Below are 23,478 nucleotides of genomic sequence, written 5' to 3'. Positions count from 1 at the left end.
TGATTCATCTTGTTGTTGTTGCCTTCTTTACAGTCAGCAGCACTTGCAATATTTTCTAGGCCCCCTTCTTAATGGCCCATAATCCCCATATGGCTTACAACCAACTTCACCCCTTTACACAACCACATAAAAAACAGTCCCAACACTTCATTTGTTTAGTGAATTTGTGGGTGCCTATGGTCTTCTGCCAATGGCTTTGCCAGAAAATAGAAACTTGTCTGCACTTCCAACCCTTCAGGAATCCATATCACCAAGTTCCACGCCAATGACTTGTTCCAAAGTGTGTTACTGCGTCCTCCTCATAGACATATTTGAGGGTTAGGCGAAAGTGAGGACTGCAGATGCTGGAGATCAGAGTCAAGATTAGAATGGTCCTGGAAAAGCAGAAATCCTCATGAAGGGCTCCTGCCTGAAACGTTGATCTTCCTTCTCCTCAGATGCTGCCTGAGGGTTAGTAAGATTCCCATGCCTCCTTTCCAAAGTTGTAGTCAAATCCTTCGTGGGGAGAACACCCACTCCTTTGTCTCCTAATTGATCAGTGCCATACTCGAGCAGGTTGCCGCGTGTCACATCCTAAATTTGACTTCAGAATTCCTGCATATATTCAAAGAGTCACAACAGTGAAATGCTGGCTCTTTCACCTCTGTTCCTCAACTCACAACAAAAATCTGGCCCTTCAACATCAGATTCCAGGATTACAGCCATTCCCACTACAATCTGGCTGAGAATGACTCCCAAACAAACATACTGAAAGCTCTTCATGCCTGATGGCTGACAGCCTTGATCTTGGACATTTTGGTTAGTAGCTGAAAATGTGTTGCTGGAAAAGCGCAGCAGGTCAGGCAGCATCCAAGGAACAGGAGAATCAACGTTTCGGGCATAAGCCCTTCTTCAGGAAAGGCTCGAAAAGTCGATTCTCCTGTTCCTTGGATGCTGCCTGACCTGCTGCGCTTTTCCAGCAACACATTTTCAGCTCTGATCTCCAGTATCTGCAGTCCTCACTTTCTCCTCCATTTTGGTTAGTACCAGGCTTTCATAAATGTTATGGACCAGGTCAGACCCCCCCCCCCAAAACATTTCAAGAAAGCCAGACCCGAACATTGCAAGTTGTTTTAAGCAGATGTAGCACAAATATTCCAGGAGCGATGCAGTTGGTCAAACCATGTAGTTTTCAACAAAACAGAATTTTTTTACATGATTACCAAATGAAACACAACAAAACAGTATACTGGATAACTTAACCTACCCAAAAACCCAACAAATTATACTAACTTAATGATGCTGTTCCCAATTCTTGAAACAATCCCCATTAACACACCTTGGCACAAAAGGTAAAATCAAACCCAAGTTCTTACAGGAGAGAAGTCAGAGAGAGATCAGCCTGGACCTGCTTCTCTGGGGTCATAGTCATAGTCATAGAGATGTACAGCATGGAAACAGACCCTTCGGTCCAACCCTTCCATGCTGACCAGATGTCCCAAACCAATTTAGTCCCACCTGCCAGCACCCAGCCCATACCAGCCTCCACCACTTCCTTTGGCAGCTCATTCCATACACGTACCACCCTCTGCATGAAAAAGTTGCCCCTTAGGTATCTTTCCCCTCTCACCCTAAACCTATGCCCTCTAGTTCTGGACTCCCCGACCCCGACTTTGTCTATTTATCCTATCCATGCCCCTCATAATTTTGTAACCTCTATAATGTCATCCCTCAGCCTCCGACGCTCCAGAGAAAACAGACCCAGCCTGTTCAGCCTCTCCCTCTACCACAAATCCTCCAACCCTGGCAACATCCTTGTAAATCTTTCCAGCAGCTTTTTTTCCACACTACTGCTAAAAACCAAACCAAACCAGAGAAAAGCTGAACTGTGAGAATTGGCCACTCCCCTTTCATTGTACAAGTGTTCTTTTTAAAAATAACTTGAAAGCCTTCCATCTGAGGCAGTATCTGTTAGCTATTATCAAATTGGCCCTACAACCCGTCAACCCCAGACTTTTCGGAGTCTGTGACGTTTACAACTTCTCTGAAAAAAAGCGAAGGACAACATAACCTTGTTAAAGGAGCAGCACTGTCACACCTCTCCCCCTTAAAAAAAAGAACCATCAATATCCAAAGATGGCTTCATTTTAAAACCCTTTAATCCTAAATTGTTAGTACTGCACACCACCCATATACATTACATTGACAATAAACATGCAAAGCTGCACCAGTACATTTTGTTTCAGTCTGTTGTATTCCTGCCACTGATGCTCCATTTCTCATTCAATTCTCGACAATGTGTCAGTAATCACGTTTTCTCATTCTGCTCCATGTACAATTTTCAAATTGAATGGGTCTAACAACAAGCTCCATCTAAACAGTCTGGTATTTTTGCTGTTAAATTTCTCCACAAACTTCAATGGGTTATGATCAGTGTATATGATTGTCTCAGATACATTACTGGTAACATAAACATTGAAATGTTGTAATGCAAACACCAAGCTCAAAGTTTCCTTTTCAACTGCTGAATATTTCTGCTGATGAATGTTCAACTTCCTGGAGAATACCCATGCGGTCTTTCTATCTTCTCATTGTCTTCCTGGCAGAGCACAGCACTGACACCCACAACACTTGTATCGATAGCCACCTTGAATGGCTTTGCGTAATTAGTTGTGGCTAATACTTGGGCAGTGGTTAACACAGCTTTCAGGCTGTCAAATGCCTTCTGACAGTCTGCTGTCCATGAAACTTCTTGTCTTTCTTTAGAAATTCAGTGATTGGAGCAGGTCATCTGTTAAAATTTTGTATGAATCTTCGATAAAATCCATTCAATCCCAGAAACTGTGGGAATGCTCTTTTTATCGATGATATGGGAAACTCCCCAATTACCTTTGTTTTTGCATCCCATGGGACATTTGTCCACATCCACTTACATGGTTCAGGAAGGTGACTTGAGCTTTGACAAATTCACCTTTATCCAGGGTTATCACCAAGCCTGCCTTCCAAAGTTGGATGAACAAGTCTGATAAATATAGCAAATGTTCCTTCCATGTGTGACTAAAAATCACCAGGGCATCAATATATACAACACAGTTAGGTAGTCCAGCAATGGATCGTCTCTGAAATGTGGCTGGTGTATTTATCATACCAAATGGCATGACTTTAAACTGATACAGTCCATTCCGCATTACGAAAGCCAAAATTATCTTTGCTCTTTCTGACAAAGGTACCTGCCAATATCCTCTGAGGAAGTCCAAATTAGAGATATAAGTTGGTTGTCCCATCTTCTCAACACAGTCTTCCAAATGTGGAATTGGATATACATTAGTCTTTGTAACTGCATTGACTTTGCGATAGTCCACACAATCGTTGGGTACAATCTGGTTTTGGTACCTTTACTATGGGTGACGTCCAATCACTGTAAGTCACCTTGATTATCATCTTGGAACATGCGTTTAATCTCCTTTTGAATCTGTGCCGACTTTAGAGGGTTATTCCTACAAGGATGTTGCTTAATTGGAACAGCATCTCCTATATCTACATAATACATAATTAGGTTAGTATTTCCCAGCTTATTTCCACATATCTCCCCATATGATAGTAATAACTCTTTCAGGTTAATTGCAAGTTTTTGATTTCTTGTCTGCGTCATGTTTCATTGTAATCTGTGATACTTTTAAATGCTGCACAGCCAACTCCCCAGCTCTATTTAATTGTTTACTAAAATTTGACACATACTCCAAATACGTGGTCTCTGAATTCTGACTTACCAATTTCATCTTAATCAATTTTAGCAGTCCTTTTTCTTCATGCCCAAAAACAAAATGAAATGGACTGAATTTGGTCAATTCATTTGGTGCATCACTGGTTGCAAAAAGTATAAATGGAATTCCCTTATCCCAATCATCTGAATAGTCTTGACTGGAAGCCCTCAACGTGCGGCTTTAATGTCTGAAATCACCTTTATAGCGCTCCCTGTAATTCTGGATGGTATGCAGTAGATTTGAATTGTTTATTCCTAAGCTGTCCATAACTTCCTTGAATAAGTTTGATGTGAAGTTTGACCCTTGATCTGATTGTATCTCTGTGGGTAGTCCGTATCTAATGAAAGATTTGAGTAATTCCTCGACAATCCTGTTAGCTATGATATTGCATAATGGAACAGCCTCTGGAAATCTAGTGGATACATCCATTATTGTTAACAAATACTGATTCCCACTTTTTGTTTTAGGCTACACAATCAATTACAACTCTTGTAAAAGGTTCCTCAAATGCAGGAATAGATATTAAAGGTGTGGGTTTTAGTCCTGCCTGTGGCTTTCTTATTCTGGATTAGTGGTGCTGCAAGAGCACAGCAGTTCAGGCAGCATCCAAGGAGCTTCAAAATCGATGTTTCGGGCAAAAGCCCTTCATCAGGAATAAAGGCAGTGAGCCTGAAGCATGGAGAGATAAGCTAGAGGAGGGGGGGGGTGGGGAGAAAGTAGAATAGAGTACAATGGGCGAGTGGGGGAGGGGATGAAGGTGATAGGTCAGGGAGGAGAGGGTGGAGTGGATAGGTGGAAAAGGAGATAGGCAGGTAGGACAAGTCCAGACAAGTCATGGGGACAGTGCTGAGCTGGAAGTTTGGAACTAGGATGAGGTGGGGGAAGGGGAAATGAGGAAACTGTTGAAGTCCACATTGATGCCCTGGGGTTGAAGTGTTCCGAGGCGGAAGATGAGGCGTTCTTCCTCCAGGCGTCTGGTGGTGAGGGAGATATCCCTGGTGGTGGGGTCTGTTTGGAGGCGGAGAGGGGTGGGGAGGGAAATATATCCCTGGTGGTGGGGTCTGTTTGGAGGCGGAGAGGGGTGGGGAGGGAAATATATCCCTGGTGGTGGGGTCTGTTTGGAGGCGGAGAGGGGTGGGGAGGGAAATATATCCCTGGTGGTGGTGTCTGTTTGGAGGTGGCGGAAATGTCGGCGGATGATTTGGTTTGTGCGAAGGTTGGTAGGGTGGAAGGTGGGCACCAGGGGCGTTCTGTCCTTGTTGCGGTTGGTGGGGTTGGGTCTGAGGGCGGAGGTGCGGGATGTGGATGGGATGCGTTGGAGGGCATCTTTAACCACGTGGGAAGGGAAATTGCGGTCTCTAAAGAAGGTGGCCATCTGGTGTGTTCTGTGGTGGAACTGGTCCTCCTGGGAGCAGATACAGTGAAGGCGGAGGAATTGGGAATATGGGGTGGCATTTTTGCAGGAGGTAGGGTGGGAAGAGGTGTAATCCAGGTAGCTGTGGGAGTCGGTGGGTTTGTAAAATATGTCAGTGTCAAGTCGGTCGTCATTAATGGAGATGGAGAGGTCCAGGAAGGGGAGGGAGGTGTCAGAGATGGTCCAGGTAAATTTAAGGTCAGGGTGGAATGTGTTGGTGAAGTTGATGAATTGCTCAACCTCCTCGCAGGAGCACGAGGTGGTGCCAATGCAGTCATCAATGTAGCGGAAGAAGAGGTGGGGAGTGGTGCTGGTGTAATTACGGAAGATCAACTGCTCTACGTAGCCAACATCCTTGTGCAATCCAAGCCAATAAAAATGTCTTTGTATTTTCGCCTGTGTCCCCCTCACCCCTAAATGGACCCTTAGAGGGAGCTTGTGCGCCACTCACATCATCTCCTTTCCATAAACCACTAGCAATATGATTTAATGAACTTCTGCCCAATTCTCATCTGCCTGAAAATGTGATGGTCTCGATTTCCTCATTTTTGAAATTGTTAATATAACATGGCTGCAGACAAACAATGAAATCGATTAGAAATCTCCATTCCTCACCAGGGCCCAAGTGAGCAATACTGGGAGTAAGTACATTGTTGCACAGAGCAACCCGATAACCTACACAGCTGGGCCAGTAACCCCTCTTAGGATGGTTGGTTGGTAAATAAGAGAGAAGCTGTTTGATTTCGATCGAGATATTACATTAGTCCCCTCTTGTATACATACAGGGGATCCTTCTTTAGTTTGTATTTCCCTGGTTTCTAACACTGCAGTTTTCCTTCAACAGGAATTTAAGTAGTATTTAAACAGTGTAAATCTTATCAAATAATGTTTATTTTCTTATATATTTGGGTTTCAAGACTGATCTCCCTTTGTCTGTATTATCAATTGAATACAGTATTGTTTTTAACACAAAGTCCCGGGAAATGAATTAGGGAAATTGGGAGTGACTCAATGTTTAATGACATGAAGGAACTAAATTCACTGGGAGAGACAGTGACTAACCCAGGTAGGGTGGCATGGTGGCTGTGGTTAGCACTGCTGCCTCACAGTGCCAGGGACCCGGGTTTGATTCCAGTCTCGGGCCACTGTCTGTGTGGAGTTTGCACATTCTCCCCATGTCTGCATGGGTTTCCAATCCAAAGGTGTGCAAATCAGGTGAATTGGCCATGCTAAATTGCCCATAGTGCTAGGTCCATTACTCAGGGGTAAATGTAGGAGAATGGGTTGGGTGGGTTAATCTCTGGAGGATCGGTGTGAACTTGTTGGGCCAAATGGCCTGTTTCCACACTGTAGAGAATCTAATCGGTACTCCTAATATGACTTCCCCACTCTTGTCTGGACACTCTAACCTCACTTTAGACAATTGAGTGCTTCTTGACTCACTGTGAATTCCCATTACCAGTATCTTTTCTGGCAATAGTTCTTCAAAACACTCTGGTGCAGCTTTCAAGCCTCCACTGTGTTTTCCACTACCATTGCAACACAATTCACTGGCTTATCCTGTTTTCCTACATCTGGCTTCTTAGTGCTTTTCCTAACCCACCAACACTGTGATTTCATGACGCCTACTTTACTGCAGCGAAAACACCGGAGCTTTTTAACTTCTCTGTCCCCTTCAAGGGTTTCCTTTATACCCTGGGGTAAATTATCCTTATGATATTCACCGAGATCTACCTTTCTCTTTCCACTTGCGGATTCCTCTTTTCACCAAATTTCTATCACTCAAGGATTGAAATTGATTTATGGACCAACTCATAACCATCAGCTATTTCAGCTGCTACTCTTGCCGTTTTAAAACTCTGCTCTTCCACATGAGTTTTCACTATTTTTGAACTCCTCCAAAATAATTGTCTCTCTAAGAGCGTCATAGGTTTGCTCTATTTTTAATGCCCTTCTCCACTTATCAAAATTACTTTGTTTGATTCTTTCAAACTCAATGTAAATTAACCCAGGGTCCCTCCTTAGATTACTGAAATGTTTTCTGTAGGCTTCTGGCACAAGCTCATATGAACTTAAGATGGCGTCCTTCACCCCGTCATACATCCCAGATACCTCCTCTGATTGTGATGTGAATACCTCACTCGCTCTACCTACAAGTTTTATTTGGATCAACAAAACCCACATGGTCACTGGCCACCGCATTTGTTTAGCCACTTTTTCAAATGAGACGAAAAAGGCTTTCACAACCTTCTCATCAAATGGAGGCGATGCTTGAATATATTTGAACAGTTTCTCACCAGACCTTTGACTACTGTGAGTTTTCTCATTCTCACTCTCTTCCTCACCTTCAGCCTTCATCTCCATCCTTTTCAGCTGACTTTCCTGTCTAAGTGCCAAATTCTGAAGTTCGAACTCTCTCTCTTTTTCTCTCTCTTCTGCTTTTAATCGTAATTCAAACTGTTTCATTTCTGTTTCCCTTTCCTTGTCGTTTGCCTCTAACTCAAGCTGTTTCATTTTCAATTGAATTCTTGCCATCTCTAAAGATTTTGGTGGTGTTTCCAGCAAATTTAAACACTGAGCTATAACTGAAATTATCTCTCCATTCCTCATGGAAGGAGGTAGCTCCAACCCCAGTTTGCCTGCTAATTCCAGCAGCTTGACCCTAATCATCTTTTGTAAAATCCTCGAAGCCACTTCTTCCACCCCCAGAAAACTCCTGGTGACTGAAAGAGCCATTGCTATGCCAAGCAATGTCTAAACCAACCAAAATCAACACCCAGATCAAAAGACACTAACAACTACCACTTACAGCCGTCGAATCCAACAACCCTAATCCCAAATCAGAACTGTAGAGCAAATCCCACAAAAAGCTCCCAGTCACTTATGGACCTCTTGCTTATTTTTGTCACATAAACAATTTGGATGCAATACGCTTTCCTCTGGGTCGTTATTACAGATTATAAACAATTGAGATCCTAACATTGGTGTTATGGACCAGGCCAGACCCCCTCAAAACATTTCAAGAAAGTAGCCCAGACCCTAACTTTGTGAGTTGTTTTAGGCAGGTGTAATGCAGATATTCCAGGAGGGATACAGTTGGTCAAATCATGTAGTTTTAAACAAAACAGAATGTATTTACAAGATCAGTAAATGAAACACAAACAAAGGAGAACAGAATACCGAATAACTTGACCTATCCAAAAACCCAACAAATTTTACCAACTTAATGATGTTGTTCCCAATTCTTACAACAATCCCCATAAACAGCCCTTGGCACAAAAGGTAAAATCAAACACATATTCTTACGGCAGAGAAGTCAGAGAGAGCTCAGCATGGACCTGTTTCTTTGGGGTCCAGCAGCTTTTTGTTTAACACTGTTAAAAACCAAACCAAAGCAGAGAAAAGCTGAGCGGGAGAACTTGCCACACCCCTTTCATTGCACAAGTGTTTTTTTAACTTGAAAGCCTTCTCTCTGAGGCAGTATCAGCTAGCTATTATCAAATTGGCCTTGAAACCCTTCAATCCCAGACTTTTTGGAGTCCGTGTCTTTTATGACCTCTCTGAAAAAAAAAGCCAAGGATAGCATAACCTTGATAAAGGAGCAGCTTCACCACAACAAGCAATATCTATAAATACTTCTTCCATCATTTGTAATTCAAAAAATACTGCAGGAACTAATTCCAATAACTGCACACATTGCAAGTTGATACAACCATCACTCGATACTAATGGAAAATGCAGCCATTCTATTTTCAAATCCAGACTCAACAACAAATTTTTAAAAATAAATTCATTAAGTATATGAAGGCATTTATCATATTTATGGGTTTGCTCCCATTTAGTGTCTGGGATATACTGACCAAGAAGGACCTAGATTTGATCCCTGATCTCTGTTGAGTTGGTTGACCTTAGTTGGAGAAATGCTAAGGACAATCTGTAGCATCAGGTCATGGGCATTGATCTCAAGGCAGTAATAACTTGGGAACTGGTGGGTCACCCTAAAGTAATATACTCTATCAACTATTGTATCCCTCTTTTCCAAGTGGCATGCTGCTGTTTAATGAGCTAATATAGTATACAGATAAAGAAATAACTTTTATTTTTAAACAACTTACTTAAGCAGCTCCAAAGCATAGTTGATTCTGAAGTGAAACCATGTACAATGTATCAACAAGAATTAATTGAATTTTTCAGTTAATTTGGTGTGAAGATAAGGTAGTGAAGTTGATGTGGCCTACATGAACAAGGTCTCATGTGGCAAATCAGCTAATATCCCATGGGTTTAAGGACAATTTGAAAAACTGGATCCAAAATTAGCTTAGTGGTCAGAAGCAGAGCGTGATGGTTGAAAAATGTTTTTGTGACTGGAGGCATATGTCCAGTGGTATCACAGGATTGGTGCTGCAGCTCTTGCTGTTTGTTATGTACATTAATGATCTAGACTTCAATACAAGAGGCATGATCAGTAGATTCACAAATGACACAAAAATCCTTGGTGTGTAAATAGCTTAGACCACAGGATAAGCTGGTCAGATGGGCTGAACAGTAGCAAATGGAATTTAATCCTGAAAAGTGTGAGGTGATTTTGCATTTTGGGAAAACAAACAAGACAAAGTAATACATGTTGAAGGATAGGACTCTAAGGAGTACAGTAGGTCAGAAGTACTTGGCATGCATGTTGAAGGCAGCAGGACAAATAAAGTGGTTGGGAAAGCAAATGGGATAATTGCCTTTAATAGTCAGGGCATTGACGGTAAGAATAAGGAGGATATGTTGAACTATACATAACACTAATCTGACCACAGTTGGAGTATGGTGTGCAGTTCTGTTGGGCAACAATACAAAAGATATGAATGCAACAGAGAGGCCACAGAGATGATTCACGAGAATTTTGCCTGGGCTGGAGTGATTCTGCTGTTAAGAGTGACTGGATAGGCTGGAATTGTGTTTCTTTGAGCAGAGAAAGCTTAAGGAGCATCTGATTGATGTGTACAAAGTTTGAGGGAAATTGGGAAAAACTTTCTCCTTCGTAGAGTGGTGAATAAACAGGCAGCAGTTGTAAGGTAAGAAGCAAGAGGTTTTGAGGGAATTTGAGAAAACTGTTTTTTCCTCAAGAGAATTGTGAGTATCTGGAACTCACTGCCTAAATGAGTGGTAGAGGCAGGAACCCTCAAGATATTTAAATAGTATTTAGATGAGCACCTGAAATGCCATAGCACACAAGGCTACCGGACAAGTGCTGGATAATTGGATTATGTGGATGGATGGATGAATAGATTGATGTTTGATGGCTGTGTGGTCACAACAGGTCAAAGAGTGAAGTGTCTGGAGTTTTGACGAATGAGGGGTGATCTCATAGAAACTTATAGAATTCTAACAGGATTGGTGAGTGTAAACACAATAAAATGTTTGCAGTGACAGGGGAGTCCAGAGCCAGGGGTCATAACTTAAGAAAATAGTGTAGGTCATTTAGAACTGAGATGAGGAAAGGCATTTCTTCATCAAGAGAATGATGAGCCTGTGGAATCCTCTGTCACAGAAAATGGTTGATGCCAAAATATTGAATATTTTCAAGAAGGAGTTAGATATAGCTCATAAGACTAAAGAAATCAAATGGTATGAGAAGAAGGCAAGAACAGGGTACTGAGTTGGATGATGAGCCATGATTATACTGAAGGACGGATAGACTGAATGGCCTAGTCCTGCTCCTAGTTTCTACGTTCCAAGGGTTTCTATCCATACATGAAAAACTCTTTCACTCAGAAAAAGAAATTTAATTTCTTAGAGAGTACCGCAAGATCTGTTAATCTTCTTGGAGACAAAAGCATGGTTGCATGGTTTCTGACTGAAACCTGAATATTCAACACTTATGATGAACAGACAAGAAGGAAGAGGAGGTGGAGTAGCCCTGATAATAAGGGATGTGATCAATGTGTTTGTTGGGGAGAGTCTCAGATCAGAAGAATAATGTGTGAATCTATTTGGATGGGCCTAAGAAACGACAATGGGATGCAGACATTGGTTAGTGTTATTTATAGACCTTTAAATAGCAGATGTAGTGTGGGGCATGATATTAATCAGGAAATGAAGGAAGCATGTAGCATGGGAAATATAGTTAGCATGGATGATTTCAATCAGCATACAGAATGGACAAACCAATTAAGCACTAAAGCTAGGAAAGATGGGTGTCTGGACTATATTAGGGATGGTTTTATAGAGCAGTATATTTAGTCGACTAGAATACATGCTATTTTAGATCTTGTAATTAAAAAGGGTTAATTAACAATCTTGTTTTGAAAGAACCTTTAAGGATGAGTAAACACAATATGACAGAATTTTATATTGCATTGGAAAGTGAAATAGTTCATTCTGAAGCAAGCACGTTAAATTTGAATAAGGGAAATAATGAAGGCATGAGGCACAAATTGTCTGAGGTGGATTGGAAAAATACATTAAAAAGTATTACTGTTAATAAGCAACAGAAAGTCTTTAAAGAATGTTTACGTGGGAAATAGTATCTATAAGCGCCTCCAAGATGCAAAAATATATTAAAAATCAGTCAACTGTGGCTAACAAAGGAAGTTCAGGATTATAGAAGATTAAAAGAAAGGGATTATAAAATTGTTAGAAATAACTAATTCTGAAGATTGGGAGATTTTTAGAATACAACAAAAGAGCTGTTACATTGTATCCTGCACAATGTTCTGTTACACTGATGCACTTGATTGGTACAATCTGACTGTAAAGCATACAAGTCAACATTTTTCACTGTACTACAGCACATGTGACAGTAATACATCAAATCATATCAAGGAAGACCAAGAAACTCAAAGAACAGGATTGGATTTGATTTATTATTGTCAGATCTACCTAGGTACAGTGAAAAGTTTTGTTTTGCATGCAGTACAGACAGATCATAGCATATAAAGATCATAGGGTGATCGAACAGACTGAGGAATACAAAGTTACGGCTGCAAAGAAGCAAAAAGGGTCCTGGATGTCTTTGTTGATAAGTCACTGAAGACTAACATGTAGGTACAGAAAATTATTAGGAAGGCTAGTGGAAAATTAGACTTTATTGCAAAAGGCTCACAAAACGCAAGATCAACATTAGTTTTAATATTTGAGAATAGACAATGAATGTAATCTAGCGAAAATCATAAAAAATGGACTGTAAATATTTTATACATAATAAAAAGGGAACAGTCACCTAACATGAATGTGGGTCCTTTACAGGCAGAGTCAGGTGAATTTATAATGGCGAATAGAGAAATGGCAGAGAAGGTAAATGATTATTTTGTGCCCATTTTCCACTAAGGAAGTTATCAGAAATTTCACAGAATAAGAAAACCAAGAGGATAGAGAGAATGAGGAGTTGATGGAAATAAGTATTTTTAAGAAGATTATACTGAAAAAAATTAAGGCAGCTGAAAGGTGATAAACTCCCAGGACCTAATGTTCTATATCACAGAGCATTGAAGGCAATGACTACAGAGATCATTGATATATTGGTAATTAACCTCCGCAATTTTACAGACTCTGGAATGAGTTTTTGGAATTGGACAGTAGCAAAAGTTGTCCAATGGGGATGGTGGGGAAGGGAAAAACAGGAAAGTACAGACCTGAGGGCCTTACATCAGTAATAGCAAAATTATTAGAATCAAATATAAAGATGGGATAAATAGACACCTGGTTGATAATGATCAGATTGGACATAGTCAGCATGGATTAATGAATGTGAAATCATTTTTGATGAAGGTGGTGAAGTCTTTTGGAGATGTTCCAAACAAAATTGATAAAGGAGAGCTGATGAATGTAGTATATTTGGATTTTCAGCATGCTTTTGATTAAAGTCTCCCACAGGAGGCTGATTAGAAAAATTAAAGCACATGGGATAGGTAGTAATTTACTGGTCTGAATAAAGAATTGGCTAACAGACAGAAACATACAGTAGGAATGCATGGGAGACTGTCACATTGTGAGGTTGCGTACTGCAAGGTTCCGTACTTGTGCCCCATATGTTCACAATATATGTCAATGACTTAGATGTGGGGACTAAATGTAATATATCTAAATTTGGGAATGATACAAATCTAATTGGGAATGGACATGTGAGAAAAATGTAACATGGCTTCAGGAGGATTTGGACAGACTTATTGAAAAGATAAGAACATGGCAATTGGAATCTAATGTGGAAAATTGTGAGGTATCAACTTTGGTCGAAGAACCAGAGCAGAGTGTTTCTTAAATGCAAGGAATTGTAAAGTGTAGATTTACAAAGGGTCCTGGATGTCTTTGTTGATAAGGTAAAAACAATGACTGCAGATGCTGGAAACCAGATTCTGGATTAGTGGTGCTGGAAGAGCACAGCAGTTCAGAAAGCATCCAAGGAGCAGTGAAATCGATGTTTTAGGCAAAAGCCCTTCATCAGGAATGGGCTTTTGCCCAAAACGTCGATTTCGAAGCTCCTTGGATGCTGTCTGAACTGCTGTGCTCTTCCAGCACCACTAATCCAGTGTCTTTGTTGATAGGTCACTGAAGACTAACATGTAGGTGCAGAAAATTATTAGGAAGGCTAGTGGAAAATTTGACTTTATTGCAAAAGGATTTGAGTAGAGCTGTAGTGAGGTCGTACTTCAATCGTATAGGAACTTACACAGCATCCAGAGTACTATGTGCAGTTTTAGTTTCCTTATCTCAGGAAAGATATTGTTACAGAGAGAATGCAACAAAGATTCACCAGACTTGTTCTTAGGCTGGCAGGATTGACCCATGAAGAGAAATGGGTCAAAATGGATTTGTACTCTCTGAAGTTGGGTCTTGAAGAATGAGAGGTGATTTCATTGAAACATACAAAATAGTTATAAGGATAGGTGCAGGTAAATTGTTTTCCCTGCTTGGGGAATCAAGAACCAGGGGGCGCAATTTAAAGATTGGGGGATGTCACATAGATCTAAGATGAGGAGGAATTTCCTTGACTCAGAATTCAGTGAACTTTTAGAATGCTTAACCCTTATGGGTTGTGGAGTCACATGCAATTAAGGACGTACAACCAATATGGTTTGTCAGTGTTGTCCAATCTCAGGAATGAAAAAAATTATATTTTCTTTGGGTTCGGACTAATCACTATGGAGATTGATATCCTTGAAAAGTGTGACTCCCGGGAAAGCAGTTGTGTTAACACTAACAAAACTTGCCGCCAATCATGATGCACACTCAATGAGATTCTTCAGTGCTCTGCCAACCTTGCTATACATCCCACTGACCAGTTTAAGCCTGATTGCTGTTCAGGATTTATTAAATATGGGTATGCAGCACTTCATTATATGAGGAGCTGCAAAGGAAACTAACAGTGTGCAAGCATCACAAAATTTGACCTTATGATGAAGGAATGATCATTGATGAAGCAACTGAAAATGTAGATTGTGGGACATTGTTTTGAGGAACCCCTGAAATAGGAGGAGGCTGAGGCTGAGATAAATGGACCCCAGAAACAAAATAACTAGTGCTAAGTATGATTATGGCTAATAAGCAACTTTCACCTTGATTCCCATTGATTTCAATTTAATTTCAAGGCCAGACATTCTCATCCAATGTTTAAAACTGAGTTCCTTTGTCCATATTTGGAACAATGCTGAAATTAGGTTGCGAGCTGAGTGGTTGTGGTATGCACACACTGAGCATTATTGAGCAAGGTTTTGGACAGTAAGTGCTACTTGGTAGTCAAAGACACTTGCATCACTTCCCCAGTTGAGAGTAGACTGATAATGGGCCAAATTGGAACTGTTCTTCTTTTTATGAACCGAATATACTTAGATAATTTTCCATTTTGTTGGTAGTAGCTAAAGTTGTGGCGAAACTGGAGCAGCTTTGCTAGGGGTATATCTGTTGCACGCATTGTTCTTGCTATATCTGATACACTTAGTTATTTCCTGATATCGCGTAGAATGAATCGGATTAGCCAGAGACCGGCTTTTCTAATAATGGGGACCGCAAGAGGAGACCAAGTTCAATTATTCATTCTGCACTTTTTGTATGTAGTGGACTCTATCACCAGTGACCAAATTAAAATATTAAAAATCATTAAAATAGCATGAACAGATACAAGAAATAGAATCATAAAGTCATACATGGAAACAGACCCTTTGGTCCAGCAAGCTCACAACAATCATGTTCCCAAACTAAACTAGTCTCACATTTGGCCCATGTCCCTCCAAACCTTTCTTATTCATGAATTTATCCAAATGTCTTTTAAATGTTGTACCTGTACCTGCATTCACATTTCCTCTGGCAATTTATTCCATAGGTAAAAACAATGACTACAGATGCTGGAAACCAGAGTCTAGATTAGAGTGGTGCTGGAAAAGCACAGCAGTTCAGGCAGTATCCGAGGAGCACACTAACCACTCTCTATATAAAAAAGCTGCCCCTCATGACCTCTTTAAATTTTTCTCCTCTCATCTTAAAATTATGCCCCCAGGTTTGAACTCCCCCACCTGAGGAAAAATACTTTTGCAATTCACATTATCCATGCCCCTCATGATTTTATAAACCGCAATAAAGTCACCCTTCAATTTCCTATGCTCCAGCATAATATGTCCCAGCCTCTCAACCTATTTTTATAACTCAAATTCTCCACTCCTGGCAACATCCTGGTAAGTCTTTTCTGAATCCTCTCCAATTTAATAATATCCTTTCTATAACAGGGTGACCAGAACTGCACACGGTACTCCATTAGAGACCTCACCAACATCCTGTACAACCTCAACATGACATCCTAATTCCTATACTCAAAGGTTTGAGCAATGATAGCTAGCATGCTAGCATCACACTGTAAACTTTTGCTATAAATTCTGTGTCTTACAATCTTATACTCCACAACCACCTGATGAAGGAGCAGCACTCTAAAAGCTAGTGCTTCTAAATAAACCTATTGGATTATAACCTGGCATTGTATAATTTTTAACAGTGTGTTAAACGCTTTCTTAACTACTCTGTCTAGCTGTGATGCAAATTTCAAAGAATTATCTCCCTGAACCCCTAGGTGTCTCTGTTCGACATCACTCCCAGGGCCCTACAATTAAGTATATAAGTCTTGTCCTTGTTTATATTACCAAAATTCAAAACCTCACATTTATCCAATTAAACTACATCTGCCACTCCTCAGCCCTTTGACCTAATTGATCAAGATCTCCGTAATCTTAGACAACTTCTTCACTATCCACTATACCAACAATTTTGCTGCAAACATACTGACCGTGCTTCCTATATCCTCATCCAAATCATCAATATAAATGACAAACAAAAGTGTACCTAGTACTGATCCCTGTGGAACACCGCTGGTCACAGACTTCCAGTCTGAGAAACAACTCTCTATCATCACTCTCTGTCTCCTACTGAAAAGCCGATTTTGTATCCAATTGGCAAGTTCATCCTGAATCCCACGTGATCTAACTTTACTAGTTAGTCTATCATGTGCAACCTTCTCAAAGACTTTACTGAAGTCCATGAAAACAATGTCTACTGCTTTGCCCTCATCAATCTTATGGATTACTTCCTCAAAAAACTCAATCAAGTTTGTGAGACACAATTTCTCTCACACAAAACACTGCTGACTATCTCTAGTCAGAGCCTGCCTCTTCACATGCGTGTAAAGCCTATCTTTCAGAATCACCTCCAATAAACCACCCACCACTGACGTCAGATTCATTGCTGCATAGATCCCAGGATTCTCTTTACCTATGCATCTCTTTACTGCTTTTCTTAAGTAAACGCACATTAGCCACCCACCAGGCCCCTGACACCTCACCCGTGGGTATAAATAACACAAATATTTCTGCTAGGGACCCTGCAATTTCCTCGCTAACTTCTCACAACATCCTGGCATAACTTAATCAGGTCGCAGTGATTTATCCATCTTTATGTTTTTTAAGACTACCAGCACTTCCTCTTCTGTAGTGTAAACTGTTTTCAAAACATCAATATTATTTTCCTGAGCTCTCTAGCCTCCATTTATTTCTCCACTGTAAAACCCAATGCAAAATATTCATTTAACATCTCTCCCATCTCCTGGAGTTCAACACAAAGATGGCCCTATTGATCTTTAAGGAGCCCTACTCTCTCTCGAGATGCTCACTTAATGTACTTAGAGAATCTCTTTGGATTATCCTTAACCTTTTCTGCCAATGCTATCTCACATCCCCTCTTTTCCTTCCTAATTTCCCTCCTAACAATGCCCCTACACTCTTTATACTCTTCAAGAAATTCATTTGACCTCAGTTATCTCTTATATGATTCTTTTTTATTCTAAAGTCTCAATATCTTTATTTATCCATTGTTCTCCAATGTTATCAGCCTTACCCTTCACTCTAACAGGAAAATAAGGACTCTGAACTCTTATTATCACACTTTGAAAGCCTCCCACTTGTCAGTCGACTCTTTACCTGTGAACAGTCTACTCTAATCAACTTTTGAAAGTTCTTGTCTCATACCATTAAAACCTACCTTACTCCAATTAAGAACATTAACTTGCATGGGAGGCCATTTCTTTTCCATAACTTTTTTATAACTAATATAATTATGAAAGCTTAACAGAATGCATGCCTTTATATGGAGAAGACTAAAGTACAAGTGGCTAGAAGTCATGATAAACCTAATGAATTAAGGGTTTTGTGATACAGTGGAAGTGTCCCACCTCTGAGTCAGGAGGTCTGGGTTCAAATCCTACCTGTCTTGGAAAATATGTCAGAATATGTCTGAACAGGCTGATGTAAGTAAACACAGTACAACCGCATCATGGGATAATGTGAGCAGTTCATGGATGATCCATATTTTCTGATTATTTGTTCATGGGAAGTAGGCATTATTGGCTAGGCCAGAATTTATTGCACACCTGTAAATGCCCCTGAGAAGGTGCCAGTGAATGTCTTCTTGAACTGTGGGGAATAGGTGCATTTGCAAGAGGGGACTTGCTAAGAGGGGACTTTGATACCACAACAGTGAATGAGCAGTGATATATTTACAAGTCAGGATTGTGAATAGCTTGCAGGGAACCTTGTATGTTCCTATGCATCTGCCGTTTTTGCCTTTCTGAGTGATTGAGTTGACTCATGTAGAAATTGCTGCCACAGAACCCTTGGTGAATTGCTGCCACACATCTTCAGGATGAGACATACTCTTGGCCCTGTGCATCACTGGTAGAAATGGAGTGAATGTTGAATGGTGAAGCAAGTAACTCACCTCCCCATTCCCGAGATCCTGTCCACAAGGCACAATTCAGGAACATGATGGAATGGGTACAGCTCCAAAAATATTCAAGAAGCTTGACACCATCTAGGACAAAGTAGCCTGCTGGATTGGCACCACATCCACAAACATTCACATCCTCCACAATTAACACTGAGTAGCAGCAGTGTGTATTATTAACAAGCTGCATGGCAAAATTCACCAAGACTCTCTAGACAACTCTACTCTACTCGAGTGAACTGGCCGGATTGAATTGTCTCGTGTGCACTAGCCTGGGTTCGAGCATATTTCTTGATTGTCTCTCTTTCTCTCGCTCCCCACTCTGTCAGCACCTTTTCCTCTCCTCTTCCCCCTTTGCTACCCTTCTCCCCTGTTTTCCATTTTGCCTCTGCTTCACCCATCCCCCCATCCCCCACATATTTTGTCACATAGCACTGGCTTCAGCCTTGGTCATTCACAGCTCCTAATCTCCCTATAATCTCTCTATGCACTGTCATTTTCACCTCTTTATTGCTACCTTTGCTTCTGGAACCATGACTCACCTTCTCTCAGCCTCGTATAAATACCTCCCTATTTCTCCCTTTTTTTAGCTTTGACAAAGGATTAGTTAGACTCAAAACGTCAGCTCTTTTCTCTCCTTACAGATGCTGCCAGACCTGCTGAGATTTTCCAGCATTTTCTCCTTTGGTTTCAGATTCCAGCATCCGCAGTAATTTGCTATTATCTATTTATGCTTACTCTATGCTTCCTGTTGGCTAACTACTCCTCTAACCATGCGAATATTTCATGCCCTATACCATGAATTTTATTTTTCACAATAGCCTTTGATGAGGCACCTTAACAAATACTTTCTGGAAATGGACATGGACAGATATATATATATATATATATATATATATAGGAGGTTGAGCAGGTTTTGTTCCATCTGGTACCTAGTTTGATGCTGAGCGATCTATCCAATTTTATTCCTTTTAGATTTCTTGTTGAAGTTTGAAGTAGCTGAATTATTCATTCAGGCAGTTCAGAGGGCAACTAAGAGATGACCAAATAGCTGTGCATCTGGAGGCCAGATCAGGTGAAGACGGCAAATGTCTTTTCTATAGGACTTTAGTGAATCAGACGGGTTTTTATGGCAATACGGTAATCATTGTTTCATGGCTGATACTGTATTCTTTTCATTTAAGTTTTATTTAACTAATTAATTGCATTTAAATTTCCCAACAAACATGGTAAGGTTTTGTCTTCAGATCATTAGTTCAAGCCTTCTGATTACTTTTCCAACACCATAACCATGTGCTACTGTCCAGCTTTTGAAAAGTTAGGTTCCCAGGCTACTGGTGATAAAATGTTGCAATCATATCTCAAAAGTATATTCTAAAACCAAAGCACTAATATTTCTCTGCAACATTGAAAACTACTTTAGGACAACACATCAACAAATTAAATGTGCATATTATTTATTACTTCTCTAGCACTTCACACTTCAAAAGTAGTCCAATCCACTTGTAAAAAGAGGTAGATGCAGTTAGGAGGAAGATCAATAGAACTTGTTAACATTAATAAGGTGCAGCTTAGCACAGCTATGCAAGCGCAGGAAGCATATTTAACTACAGATCAGACAAGGAGTGAGTGAGAAAAATGAAGGTTAAGGATTGTGATTGGGAGGAGAGAAGGGAATATTGCAGGAGCTTTCTGAATGAATGCCTTGTGGCTTCACAAGCACAGAGGGCAACTGAAGTTCACGAGTCACAGCAGGCACTAACATAGGCAATAGATCTATCACAATAGAACCAATAACTAGTTAGGAGAGACTTGCTTCAGGAGGCTTATTTTCTCCATATAGTTGATGATTGAGGTGTAGCATCACATTTACAAAAATTTGATGTGACAGTCAACCTTTAAAGGCTAAGAAAGGGCTAAGAATATGTTTAAATACTTGTCATTTTTCCAAATGCTATATGAGGATGAATAAGTGACAATAAAAAAAAGCAAGGTTAATCTAATGTTGAAACACAAAATGGAAGGAAATGGAATCTGTGCAAACAGTTGAGTGGAATAGTACAGTCTCTTATCCCAGTTGATGGCTGATAAGGCAGGCTTATTGTGTGGGGATTGTCATGTCGGGGCTTCCTCTGACAGGAATGCTAAGCTCAATGATCTTATAAACTATCTGCAGAATCCAGGAGCAGATATGGAAGAAAACAGTTCACTTTAAATGTGCAAATACCCAATGATTAATGACCCAATTTAATATAACATGTCAGCCTGTCCAGTATTTACTGTTCACTGACACTAAGCCCTCCATGGCCTTACAGCTTATTCACATTTCAGTAGGTCACACTTTCAAGCTGCATCAAGGAATCAAAGTCCCGCACCTTCTAGGCCACTATACATGAAACCATCACAAACCTGGTCTCTTACTGTTTCCTAGAAGACTATGAGGTTTCAGGTGGACATATCTCAGAAATCAATAGGTTCTTGTGCATTGAAAAATGTAGCCATTCAATTACACTAGCTATATTATTCACTGGTAATGAAGAGGAGGTAAGTAATGGTTGTGGCATCAGTCAACTATCTGATACATCATGTAGAAACAACACATTAGTTATTTGCAGTCTGATATACAAATGAGTTACAAGAATAACAACAGGTGAGAGTTATGGCAGTATCAATGACTATTTATTATTGTTATTTGACTGCAGATGTTTTCACAACAGCTGTCAAAACTCTACAGCCAGTTCCCTGGTCACTGTGACCAAGCTGAGATAGTTTACCTCAATCATTAGCTGGTCAGCGAAGGTCTCCTGACAGGACATGAGTCTGCTCTTTCTCCTGGTTGGGCACACTTCATCTCGTGCTATCTTAACAATCAAATATTATGCTTGAAACACCTCAAAAATAAAGCTTATCAGAGCTCACTACTTAAAAATATGGTGGGAGCATGTTTACTATACAGACTGACATGGGTTCAGGAAGGTAACTGGCCAACCCCACTCAACATCCCTGAGAACAGACAATAGAGACTGACCTTGATAGTGAACGCACATTCCAAGAGTGTAGAGAAAAGAAGTTTACTAACTGACTAATGTATAATAATTAAAATCATACAAAAACTATTCCCTGTATCAGAAATGGAGATTCCCCCTGTGTTCCCTTAATTTGTGCCAATGGAACGTAGCCTTTCTAGCATCATGGCGGGCATTGGTTGAGGGGGTGGTAATAGACGAGATAGGTTATTATCATCAACAAGGCTGGCGCAATTCCACCATTTGTTGTTTTAGCGTCACTCACTGTGAGGTAAGATGTATTATCCCTGTTAGGCGCGAGAAAGAAATTTGTATAAGATCAATAATATGAACGATTCCCATCTAGTCCTGGAGCCCTGAGAGCAAATAACAATAATGTCACCTCGTAACAAAGCTGAAGAGTTGGTGATACAGACAACTGAAGAGGGTAATTTTAATCTCCAGATCGTTTATAATGGTTCACCTCAGATTAGCTGCCAGGATATACACTGCCCAATCTCTCTTTTCACTGAAGTCATTGATGTTGCACAATTGGCAAAAATTGAAATGACCACCCGCAGCATTCATAGGCATGTCCACGAGCTTTAATGCAAAGTGCAATGAGTGAATTCCCTGGAACCGAACACTGCACAAGCCTTGTCCAAACATTTAGACATGGTACAGCAGTTCCTGTACAGGCTTTCCAATGCACAATCACGTGCGTACAGGAAGCCACCATTGTTTGAAAACTGTGTAATGAAGGTGTAAGGGGTACTGTACCTTTAAGAGATTTAAAAGCTAGCAGAACTATCCAATACAGCACCAAGTGTTCTGAACAAGGTAACAATGTAACATTTGGTCGAACAGCTAGATTTGCTGGGTTGCCTGGAGACAAAGAAAATTCAAATTTGGCCAATCAGTTTAAACTATGGCCAAAATACCAAACTCCAATCAAGTTTGAATTTAGTATATTGACAATATTAACACCAATGAAATAATCTGATGTTTTGGGGTATAAATATTAAACAAATTTGGGAGAATTGCCAAAAGACCAATAGATGGAGGCTGCTAGTCAGAACTCTCTGAAAGGTACCTTTATCTGTCAATGACCTGTGAAAGAGGAATCCCTAAGAAGAAGAAAACACAGAGGAAGATACAAAGAGAAGATTCCACAGCTGTCTTGTTTTGAAAGTTTAATTTTTCAGTAAATCTTAATCGGGGGGGGGGTTAATCGGACTAGTATTGTAGAGGGGACGGTAAAAGATAGGTTAGAGAAAGGAGTTGTAATTAGTTGTTAATGAACTATTCTCTGTTAGACTTTTTAAAAAATTGGTTAATTTTTACTTTAAATAGTGACTTTTGCGAATAGTGTCTTTCCTCGCGAATTTTGACAGGCTACAGCACGGGTTAAATCATTTCTGGGTTGCAGGTTTAAATTAGTGGGCGTTGAGGAGGGGGGGAGATTACCCATGTCATAACAACTGAGCCAAGGAAATTTGCATCACTGACCTCAGTAGAAGTTGGACTCTGGCTTGCCTTCTGCCAAGCAAGCATTCTGAATAGTTAACAATCCTGATCATTCATGCATTCAGTCCCCAAAGTCCCCTTTAATTCACTGTGTAACCCATCAGGTGCACCAGTTTCTCTACTGGTGCTTTATCCTCAGGAAGTAGTCTTCCTCCATGTCCTCTTCTATCGGTTCTAGTTGTTGAGAAGGCCCTACCTAACAAGAAGAGGGAGAAATTTATTCAAGTAAAGAAAGGCTGGACAGTAGCTGATTTCTACCAGTATGCAATATAAAATAGCCAAACTGCTTGATAGTACAATGAATTAATGTATAAGCATTCTGAGCCTGAGCTTCACCACGATCTATTTTAAATGGCTATGGAAGTAATTAATTTCTCTCCCTGACACAGCCTTGTTTGACCTTTCTTTGAATACACTTACCTTAATTTGCTTGTCATGACAGGATCTCAAGGTAAACACTCAGCATTGCAATCGAGCAATGAAAACCTATTCTTTACTTCCTTGCCAAAAGGTCACCAGCGAGTGACATCCCAATGGGGCAGAA

This window comes from Chiloscyllium plagiosum, chromosome 17, assembly GCF_004010195.1.
Source record: "Chiloscyllium plagiosum isolate BGI_BamShark_2017 chromosome 17, ASM401019v2, whole genome shotgun sequence".
Taxonomy (NCBI): domain Eukaryota; kingdom Metazoa; phylum Chordata; class Chondrichthyes; order Orectolobiformes; family Hemiscylliidae; genus Chiloscyllium; species Chiloscyllium plagiosum.
Note: the sequence above shows the minus strand (reverse complement) of the source record.